Below are 11,662 nucleotides of genomic sequence, written 5' to 3'. Positions count from 1 at the left end.
GAAAATATAGTCACATACTGAAGAGCAATATCCCAGTTTGTTTGAAACGTAAAATAATGCACCAATGTATACTCCCCACCATGACTTATGGAAGTGAAACTTGGGCACTCACCAAAAGAATGGAAGAGAAGCTGAGAACCACACAGCAAAGAATGGAACGAATTATATTGGGAATCAGACTGTTAGATAAGAAGAGAAACACATGGATTAGGCAGCAAACTCAAGTAAAGGACATTCTTATCAAAACTAAAGAACTAAAATGGTCTTGGGCAGTACACATAGCTCGAAGACATGATGACAGATGGACTAAGAAAATAACAGAATGGTACCCAAGAGGAGCTAGAAGAAAACCTGGAAGACAAAGGCGGAGATGGATAGATGAAATTCATGAGTTTGTGGGTAGTAAATGGATGGCCAGTGCTCAAAACAGAAGGAACTGGAAAGTTGCTGGAGAGGCCTTCATCCTGCAGTGGATTGAAAATGGCTGATGATGATGATTTCTGCAAGCAAATATTTTCAAACATGAACTATAAATCAAGAAACCCTCTGAACAATGTGAGTCTCTCAGCATGTTTAAAAATGAAAATTATGGCAAACTTGCCTGATGTTGAGAGACTTGCTCAAGTTCAGCAGCAAAAGTCACATTAATTTGTACCTAACTGGATGTTTGTTATGTTTTTAACCCCCCCCCCCTCAGCTTGAGTTTAGGTGTGGCTCTTCCGATTTTTTTTTTTTTTTTTTTTTTAATTAGATCAAAAATGGCTCTTCACTCAAAAAAGGTTGCGAACCACTGATGATGTAGAGCAGCATTTCCCAAACTGTATTCTGCGGAACATTAGTATTCCGTGAGATGTGATCAAGTGTTCTGTGAAAAATTGTAATTAATAATTAAAAAAATAAATAAAATAAATAAATTTTGTATATTTGTAGTGTAAACTTTTGTATCATTATAATTTTTAACATTTTTTTTTGGATATTAATATGCTGGCATAGACTAATAATCAAATAGCCCACTGTGGAACCTTTATTTTGGAGGGCTTTTGCATAGAGAAGTATGCGTAGAGGTAATGATATCTACGAAAAAGTAGCAATGTAGTGGTCTAATATACCATTCGTATGCGATTTAGCCTGAGTTACACAGGGTTGAAGGTGAGAGGGAAGCAAATCGATATAACAAAACTCACTTCCTTGTATAATTTTTTTTTTTGATAATTATCAGTATTTTGAATATTATTATTAAAATAAATGACCATGGATTTGTGGTTGAAATCAGGAACTTTAAAATGAGAAGCAAGTATTTCTAGTATTGCAACTGTGGTAGGTGAAAACGAACACAATATTGTCACACGTAAAAATGAAGATGAACAATTGCAGCCTTTTGTTCCCCAAAATTCCACTTTGGATTTTTGTTGAACAAAACTAATAAAAGACCAAAACAAAAGTATGAATTATTTGAATTTCGGCCTTACACGTGTTGGAAATAAGGATGCTCCTGATGCACAGTGCATCATATGAAATAAAATATTAGCAAACAGTTATTTGGCTCCCGCTAAACTTGTATTTCGTAAGTGCTCCGTAAATATATTACAAGATGAAAGTATTCCGTGACTAAAAAAGTTTGAGAAATGCTGATGTAGATGAATGAGTACAGAAAAGAGAAGGGTAATGAGATTGGTGAGGGAAATAAAGGCTTAACTCTTATCAAGAAAGGCTTAAGTTCTGCAAATTGCAGTGTCTGGAGACTAGGCACCTGCAAGGTGATCAGATTGAGGTGTGTATAAGGCCTTGAATTGTTTGAGCAAGTTCAGTGCTGACAGGATTCTTCCTCTTGCTCAGATTACACACCTGAGGGGGGCATAAATTCAAATTGAGGAAAGACATTTGTAGAATAGATGTGCGGAAATTTTCTATTAGTCAGCAGTTGGTTGATTGGTGGAACAAAATTCCACCTGTCGTTGTGGAAGTTGATAGCTGAAAGAAATTCAAGGAAGAACTGGACAAACTGTTTGGAGCGAATGGATGGGTGAAATAGGAAGTTTTTTTTTTGGCTGATGCTGTATTAGGTTGCTTTCTTACATCATATGCCTCTGCTAAGTATCTTTTTTTGTCATCTCAACTTTTAATCCATAAAAAAAAGGTAAACTGCAGCCATTATCAACCCAGTGCAGGATGGAAGCCTCCTCAACAATTCGTGTTGAGAGAAATGGACCATAATCTGCCACGCTGGTTGGCAGATTGACCATATTTAGCATTCAGGGGCTTGAACTCCGGTCTACTCAACGAGCGTGTGCTACTCCTGACTACTCAGCTACGGAGGCTTCAACCCGTGCATAGTACTAAGTAATAGGGGTTCTAATACCTCTTGTGCTTGAAATTTTCATAAAAAAAAAAAAAAAAAAAATTGTAGCCAAGTTTCATTGGCAAACAGGACAAAAATTTATTTGGATTATCAAGAATTAGTATTAGCTAAAAAGTGGAGCCACAGGCTTTGATGCACTGACAAAAAAAAAAAAAAAAAATGCACTTCCTCATTAAGGTAACTATCCAGTTGAGCTTTGAATTTCTTCAAACTATCAGCCTCAACTACCTGCAGAGTCAACTTGTTCCAGTAATCAATGACACTGGCTGGCTAAAAGAAAAATTCCTACAATCTTGTCTAAACCTCTTTCTCTGTAAGTTGAATTTATGGTTCCTAGTTCTGGAATTCTTTATAACAGTGAAAATTCCACCTTTTCATTGTGCTGACCCATCTCAGTCTTATAAACCTCAGTCAGGTCCCCCTGAGGTACCTAGTTGCCAAGCTCTGGAGCCCACATAATTGGAGTCTTTTCTTGTGTGGTTGCCCTTTTGTCAATCTCATCATGTGAGTCGCCCATCTTTGGACCCTTTCAAGCTTTTTTTTTTTTTTTTTTCAGATGAGGTCTATACTTGGACACGGTATTCCAGCGGTCTTACAATTGCCTTATACAACAGGTTATGACCTATCTCTTCAGACATGTTCAATAAATCATCAATAGAACCCTATGAGCTTTCCTGGCCGTCTGTATACACTGCTTAGAAAACTTCATATCTGCCTATATCTTACTTCCAGATCCCTTTATTCCTATACTGTTTTTAATTCAATCCCACCAAGTGTACAATTTACTTTGGGATTGATATTGCATTTTGTTGCATTAAAAATTAGCTGCCAATTTGCACCATTCTTGAAGCCTGCTCAAGCCATCCTGAAGAGGCCCTGCTTGGCACTGATCATTAATGACTACCAATTTTACATCATCTGCAAATTTTGACATCATGCCTTCTCTCCCTTCATTGTTCTCATTTATGAAAATCAGAAACAGTGGTCCAAGAATTGCTTGGGGGGGGGACACTTCTGACATTATACCAATCTGAAGAATATCCATTAATCATAACCTTCTGCCTTGCAGCCACCCAGTAATCCATCTCAGAATCTTTCCAGTACTCCCAATATATGCCAGCTGATACAGTAACCTCTCATGATGGACTGAGTCAAAGACTGTTAAAATCCAAATCAACTGTTGAAATTGTTTCCTACATCCATTTCATGAGTAACTGTCAAAAATTTTCTTAACAATCCATGTTGTGTTCTTCAGAATGCCATTTCTATCTAAACATTCTTGGATTGCACTCTTAATCATTACCCCTAAGATTTTCTCTACCACTGAAGTCAGACTAACTGGTTTGTAGTTACTGGCTTCACTCTTCACACCTTTATATATTGGTGATATGTTGACACTTCTCCAGTTCAAATAAATTTCTCCTGAGTCCAAAGATATCCTTGTAATTAACCTCAGTGGTTCAATACACTCTGGTTGCCTCCCTTAAAATTACTAGGTATGTGCATCAACTCTGGGAGCTGTACTTGCCTTCATTATGCTCAAAAGTTTTTATAATAAACAGTCACCTACAATTTCAAAATCACTAATTTCATATGGCTCAGCCTCACTTGCACAGCCTCTTCTCAGCATGGTCTTTCATCAGATGCTGTGAGGAAAGGTATCTATTTTTCTTCTAGGCAACTCCCATTTCCATGTGGCACCTGTGAAATGCCAGTGACATGTCTAATTTTGCCACAGAGCTTTGGTTTCACTGACTACATATGAACAGCTGAAACCAAATATAAATGCCACATGACATCTGTTTCAATCTGAGGATGAGTGACCTTGAAAATTCTAAAAAATTGATAAAAATTTTTGTTGTTATTATTATTAATTTCTTGTTTAATTTTATTTGATAATTTTAACTGCGTTTAGCAGATCATAATTAATAGATCACCATTTTTGATTCAGTAAGAAAAAGCTAAAAATTTATTTTTTAAAATTAAAAAAGGGGTCTCACAGATGCCACACAAGCATCTTTGTTAAATTGAGGGAGCAAATATTGGCAATATATTACTGAGGGAAGGTTAATAAAAATTTAATTTTGCACAACTATTATTTTCTCTGAATGCTCTTGTAGTCTAAAATATACATAATTTCATTTGCAACGTTATGTTTGAAAAAGGAATGTAAACATTTACACTAGGTATAAAATTAACAAGTTAAATGAAATTAATCTTTTTTCTTTTTAAATTGAGTTCCCCCCCTACTGTTTCAAAAGCTGTACAATCACAGATTTTATATTATTGCATTTTAATGCAAGTATACGTGTCCAAATTATTACAATGATATATGTATACAAAAAAGTGAGTACTGCTGTCATTAATTTATATATGTGAAATCTATACAGGCCCCCTCATCAAATATAGTGTGGATCATTTTACATAGAATGTAATGAAAAAATAAATAAAAATTGTGCTATCTGTAATATAGACTGACATTCATTTCAAATTATATTCGTTTCAATAGTCTATTTTCAGTGGAAGTTTATTTGAAAACTAGATTTTTTTTTTGTTAACTTTTTTTATTTTTAACATTTAAGGTTATAGAATAAAATATCTTGGATGCAACTCAATGGCAATAAATATTTGAAATCTTGTTTTTGTTTTATTTATTTTTTTTTAATAATGGAAACACTATATACATTTAAAAATGGAAAACAAAAATACACAAAGCATTCTGGCTTTACCATTGCCTTGAATAAATACACCAGATTCATTTTTAACAAAAGATTTGTAATGTTATACAATAAAATGAATTAACTTTTGCTAACAGAATTAATTATGTATAAGACAATTAAGTCTAACTGTAGATCATTAAGGCCTTTTGGTTTATGAATTGAATAACAAATTTCACATATAATTTATTACATTTAAGTAATAAAACATGTTTAGTTTGTAAATTAACTTACTTGGCAACTAACTAACCAACATTTTGAGATTTACATCAAAAGGATTTATGGATCTGTAGAATAGTATAACAGTAATTAAACAGCACCAAAAATGCATAAAGGATAAGTATATATATTTATATAATATACATATCCCAAGTTTTATCAAGTTTCTGGCTTTCCTTCATTTTCAATGTATTATCAAAAGTATTGGGACAGCATATATTCAAGTCCATCTGGTATAAAATTATTTTATTTGCAGTTTCCTTGATGCAGCAAAACAAATATTCTGGTAAGAGACAAAGATAAGATCTGGTAAGAGACAAAAAAAAAAAAAAAAATGATCTGCACCTAAAGATGGTTTTATAAGTGTTAATTTGTTAATATGATTATCCCCTTCACCACAACACAAATGAAAGTAAAACAAAATCATAATTTGGGGAATGAAAAAAAAAAAAAAAAAAAATATATATATATATATATATACTCATGAAGTATAAACACTAGTAGGCTAATTAAAATTTTAATTAATAGAAAACTCAAATATAAATCGTAAAACTGCTTTTTCTACCATATTACAACTTTCCAGAGGCCTTTCAGTTATAATTAACTAATGAGCCATGCATATTTTTGTGGTGATGTATCCGTGACTACACACAGTACTTCAGTCAATGTCAGAGAAAAACATAATTCCCTAAAAAAAAGTTGAAGGATGAAATGCCAAAGTATTCATGACAACCTTATGAATAAAATAACTAGGATTATATTGAAGTATAAACAGAAAAATTTTATATTTCACCTTTGAATAAGCTATCGTTTAGTAGTAAATGCAGTCTAAGATAATCAGAGTGCCTTATAGACTTTCAGATATACCCACTTATTTTGTAACATTTAAGATTATAGAGTAAAATATCTTGGATGCAACTCAATGGCAATAAATATTTGAAATCTTTTTTGTTTTATTTTTTTTTTAATAATGGAAACACTATATACATTTAAAAATGGAAAACAAAAATACACAAAGCATTTTGGCTTTACCATTGCCTTGAATAAATACACCAGATATATCAATGTTATTAATTTTTAACAAGTTAAATCTTGACTTTAAAAGATTAAATTTTTAATCTTTTAAGTCAAGATTAGATTAAGTTTCTATCAGCTTAAATTTCTTTAGCTTTTCTTCCCTGTGGTTCCAAAATGTCACTTCATGTTTTATCCATTGGGAAGTAGATAAAACAATATATATATATTTTTTAAAATTAAATACTATTCTGTTATGAACGTACTAAAATAGATTATTAACCTCAAAACACAAGGAAGCAATTTAGAGAATATAAACCTAATGAAATCAGGTTGACCTCTATTTGCATAATTAACAATAATAAAGAATCTATCTAGTAACACCCAATTGATTAATATTACATTCCTTTTAATGTTAATCAATAATATATGAATTAGGAATATAGCAATTAGGAATCTATAAAATTATGATCTCAATAAGCAACAAGAATTGTACAGAAAACAGTGTCAACTGTCATGCAACTTTCTGCAACTTCCATTACTACCCATCAGCTAAACAAAATTTTTACAGGTGTTGTTTCTGGATATATTATGACATCATCAGATCAGGGAAGAACTGCTACTGCTGTATGTTCTGTAGGTAATTCCTACAGAACATACAGCAGTAGCAGTGGTAGTTCCTGTACTCTTTCCCAACTTTACCCAATAGCCAGATGCCATAAAGTAAATGTCTTCTCTAAAAATTTTGTTGTAAGGTTGATGGGCAGTGTCCAGCCAGTTGATACTTTTTCTCTGTACTATTCTTATTATTCCAATAAAGTAAGTGCAAAATTATTAAATCACATCGTGTAAAGTTTTTCTAAATTTAAATTTGATTACAATAATTATTAATCACCCAAGTAATTTCCTTTTTACCTAGTTAAGAGCAGTACTGATTCTTAATTGACAGTATATATGACACCTCTCAATTTTGCCAGTTTTCAAAATTTTGTCTAATTTTTAAACCACTGTATGGTTAAAAACAATTGGTGTTCTGTCATTCTATTTGCTTTTACATTTATAAAATAATTTACATATTATTATATGAGGATAAATAAAAAAGTTATGCAATTTATTTTTTATTAAATCAAGAAAAGGAAAATATGCAAAAATTAATATTACTATTATTATTTTAATATTACTTTTCCATGTAGTCCCCTTTCTTCTCCAAACACTTTACATTAGCTGACAAGCTTCTTAACAGCATCTAAGGAAAATGTTTTTCCTTAGATGCTGTAAAAATGTTTTTAGCTGCTCATGAAGTGACTTGTGCCCCACTTCTTTGACTTCACCATAAATTGAAAATCAATATCCGCAAAATACTTTTTTTTTTTTTTAGAGAACTGAAAAAGGTGACAAACTGAAGGGGGCAAAATCCAAATTATATGGTGAGTGAAGGAGCAGTTTAAAATTTGACTTATTCCGAACCATTTCAACAGTTGTAGTGGCTGAATGAGCATCAAATTGATTAGCATTGTTGAAGTTGACAAATGGCCTGAATGGTCTTCATCAACTGTACTTCTAAACCTTTCCGCCCATTCATACAAACTTCTTTGAACTAATGCACTTTTCTCTATACTGTACTAAAATTCTTTTGTAAATCAGGAGGTATCTAACCTCTTCTGACCAAAATAATTTTGATCACTAAGTGCAATTGGAAAGTGGAGCCATCATGATTACATCTCAACTGTATAAAATGGACTGAGTGCAGGCAATTAGCGATACACGTATCTAATAACATAGTAGGCATGACAACTTGAGCACTTCTGATTTGGGGGAAGGGGTGTTAGTTTTATATAAATTACCTCTACTTTCTGAGATACCCTTGTATTATATTACAGCTGTTAGGTGTTTAAAATTTAAAGTGATTTCTCAAGAACTAATAATATTAAGACTAATAACAGTAAAGTTCATCACAATTTCAATATTCTAAAAATTCCAGAACAGTTTTTCTGATAAAATTCTAAGAGCAAAGATAAGTATTATGATAATAAACTTCACAACTAATGTGAAAGTTACTTTGGAAACTGAAATTTTGATTTGCTTTATAAAAACTTCAGTTTTTCCAGTCTATTACAGAAATGAAACATTTTTCATAAAATTAATGTTCCACATACTGATATATTATCTTCCTTGTCTGAAACTTTTTTTTTATTCCCCAATTAAAACATAAGTGTAATAACAAACCCCTACATCAAATGTGGAAGTGTGCAAATACCCTAATTATAAAGTCAAGATTAGATTAAGTTTCTATCAGCTTAAATTTCTCTAACTTTTCTTCTCTGTGGTTCCAAAATGTCACTTCATGTTTTATCCATTGGGAAGTAGATAAAACAATATATATATATATATATATATATTTTTTTTTTTTAAATTAAATACTATTCTGTTATGAATGTACTAAAATCAAGTATCTCTGGCCAATGTCATCCACGAACGGTACTGTATGCTAAGGAAGTTTATATCCTTATATATATATATATATATATATATATGTATCCTAAGGATGTGTAATCCTTAGTATACAACAAAGGTGTTTCTGAAATGCAGAGGATATTTTTGACCTAATTAGTGATGAAGTTAAATGTCAAAATCAATGGGATGGGAAATGACTGTATATATAAGCTGTCCCAATAAACTGATAATGATGTAGCCACCATAATACCTTTTTCAGAAATACACATTCCAAACAAATATATACAAAATAATTCATTTCAAATAAATATCAAGTGTACGTAAAGAGGAATGTTCATTAATTTTAAAATTGGTAGTGTTTGTTATAAAATAAATTTTATATACACAATGCATAAAAACAAACTCAATTTCTCTACAAACTTAAGACCTAATTAAAAGTTTAAATAACAAATGGGAGAAAAACATCATATCTAGGAATATTCAATGTGTTCATTAAATATCAAAAGGACACATGAACTAAAGTTTTATTTATTTCAAATGAAATTGAAATTTGGTTCCATGCACCTTATATTCACAATATGGGGAATATGTGCCATTGGCAATATTTGTAATTTTTTTTAAATTATAATTTTTCAAATGAAATTGTTTTACTACAATTAACATTAATGTTTATCAATAATATTTGAATAAGAATTAAGAAAATAGAATTGGAAATAATTATATTATAAAACTAAGTATCTTTGATAAATAATCTCAAACTTCTTGACTCATTAATCAAAATTAAAAATTTAATTTTAACTTGAGTGGATTACTAAAGGTTTTTAAATCTGAAAAGAGGATTGTGTGCATATGTATACAATACAAACAATACCTACATATATAAACAAGAATATACACTGAGTGATCACTGAATTATGACCACCCCCCCTATGAAAACTGAATGTGACCCATTGACCACTATGTGAGGTAGGTACGAGAGTGCGCAGTTAGTTGACCTACGTAGCATAAATAAGGTGTCAGTGGTTCAGTAGGTAGTAAAATTCTGAGTGTGATGGGTAAAAGGAAGGATTTATCGGACTTTGATAGAGGACAGATTGTGGGAGCTTGACGAGCTGGTGCCTCGATTTCCCAAATGGCTGAACTGGTGGGGTGTTCGAGAGTCGCTATTGTTAAAATGTACCTGGACTGGTGTCAAAATGGTCAAACAATGACCCGACGGCAAAACTGCAAAGGTCAGCAAAAGGTTGATATTAGAGGTGAGCGCCGGGTCCGATGACTCGTACAGGCAAACAGGTGCAGCACCATTGAAGAGTTGACTACCCAATGCAACACAGGCAAACCCAGAACAATATCTGGCATGACTATGCATTGCATGCTCACACATATAGGCTATACCAGCAGACAACCCCTATGGCACACTCTCCTAACCAAGGTTCATCGGCGTAAAAGACTCACCTGGTGCAAAGAGCATGCAAGTTGGATGTTAGAAGACTGGAAGAAGGTGTGCTCGTCGGATGAGTCACATTTACTCCACATCGAGGATAGTCGTGTATAGATTCAGCGTCAACAACATGAGGCTCTTCATCCATCATGCATGGTATCAAAAGTGCAGGTCGGTAGAGGCGGTTGGGATGTTTCACTGGCAGGAACTTGGACCCCCTATGCATGTGGAACAACGTATCAATGGTTTCCGCTATCGTCAACTGCTTGTTGAATGTGTACACCCCGCTATGTTACACTTTTTCCCGAATGGCGATGATTTCTCCCAAGATGATATTGCGCCGAGCCATTGCGCACCTGATGTGCAGGAATGATTTGAGGAACACAGTTCTGACTAACAGCATATCGATTGGCCACTGAATTTTTCCCCCCCATATCAATCCCATTGAGCACTTGTGGGACACTATGGAAAGACATATCAGGCATCTGGATACACCAATCATCTCCATCCCTTCACTGCTAGCCGCATTACACACAGCTTGGTTGGCCATACCTCCCAAATGCTTCCGACAGCTTGGTTGGCCATACCTCCCAAATGCTTCCGACATCTTGTTGAATCAATGCCACGTCGGATATCTGCTGTACTGAGGGCAAAAGGAGGACCAACGAAGTATTAGGTAGGTGGTCATAATTCAGTGATCACTCAGTGTATATGTGCGTGATTACTGATATTTTCCCAGTAAAGCTAGTAATATACCAAGTTTATAAGTTTTTATGATGATCTAGTATGAAAAACCATTTGAATAAAAATATTCAACTCTTTTCACTAATGAAATTCTTAACAAAAATTGTAACAATATTTGAACAGATATTTGAACAATATTGCAAGGAACAAAAAATGAAATTTAATTATTGTTTGATTCAAAATGTAGAGTTATTTCGATATCCTTAAATATTAATGTAACAAGGTGGTCACTGCCAAATGACTTTTACAATATTGACCTATGAACATTACCCATAACGTAACGATTTGCATATGCATGAATATTTAATAAGAATAAAAAAGTAAACACAAATTTGTTGACAAGTGAATGATGATTCTCAACTATTGAATTTTTGAGCAACTCTAGTCAATTCTATCTAGAATTATAGACATCCTGCTTGTTTTCATTTAACTTACTGGTTATAATTAACACACTACATATCACAGTAAGCTAATGCAAATGAGATGTATGTTGTATTGTGATGTATGCTTGAAAAAGGAAAAGAGTTTTCCTACTTGCATACTTCCATAACTTTAAGAAAAGAAAATTCTGAGCATGATTGTGGTGTGTAGTAGGTTAATTACTGCTAGTAAGTTTTGAGCAACTATTTTATATTTCAGAAAATTAAATTATAACAACTGTGCTAATATTAGACAGGATCAGTTCCAAAGTTTTCTTTGGACCACAAACCAATG

General features: G+C 32.8%; 1 long non-coding RNA gene across 1 annotated transcript; it reads right to left on the bottom strand.

Annotated features, from left to right (window-relative positions):
- Window positions 1–9,637: 9,637 nt before the first annotated feature.
- On the bottom strand, window positions 9,638–10,937 carry LOC150091739 (uncharacterized). Its single transcript, XR_016547651.1, has 2 exons — window positions 10,792–10,937; window positions 9,638–10,756 (listed from the first exon to the last, which is right to left on the bottom strand). It is a non-coding gene; the product is annotated as an uncharacterized LOC150091739 (long non-coding RNA).
- Between the last annotated feature and the right edge of the window lie 725 nt (window positions 10,938–11,662).

Source organism: Mastigoproctus giganteus, chromosome 1 (genome assembly GCF_048544385.1).
Source record: "Mastigoproctus giganteus isolate SK-2022 chromosome 1, ASM4854438v1, whole genome shotgun sequence".
Classification (NCBI taxonomy): domain Eukaryota; kingdom Metazoa; phylum Arthropoda; class Arachnida; order Uropygi; family Thelyphonidae; genus Mastigoproctus; species Mastigoproctus giganteus.
This window is presented reverse-complemented; position numbering and strand designations above follow the sequence as displayed.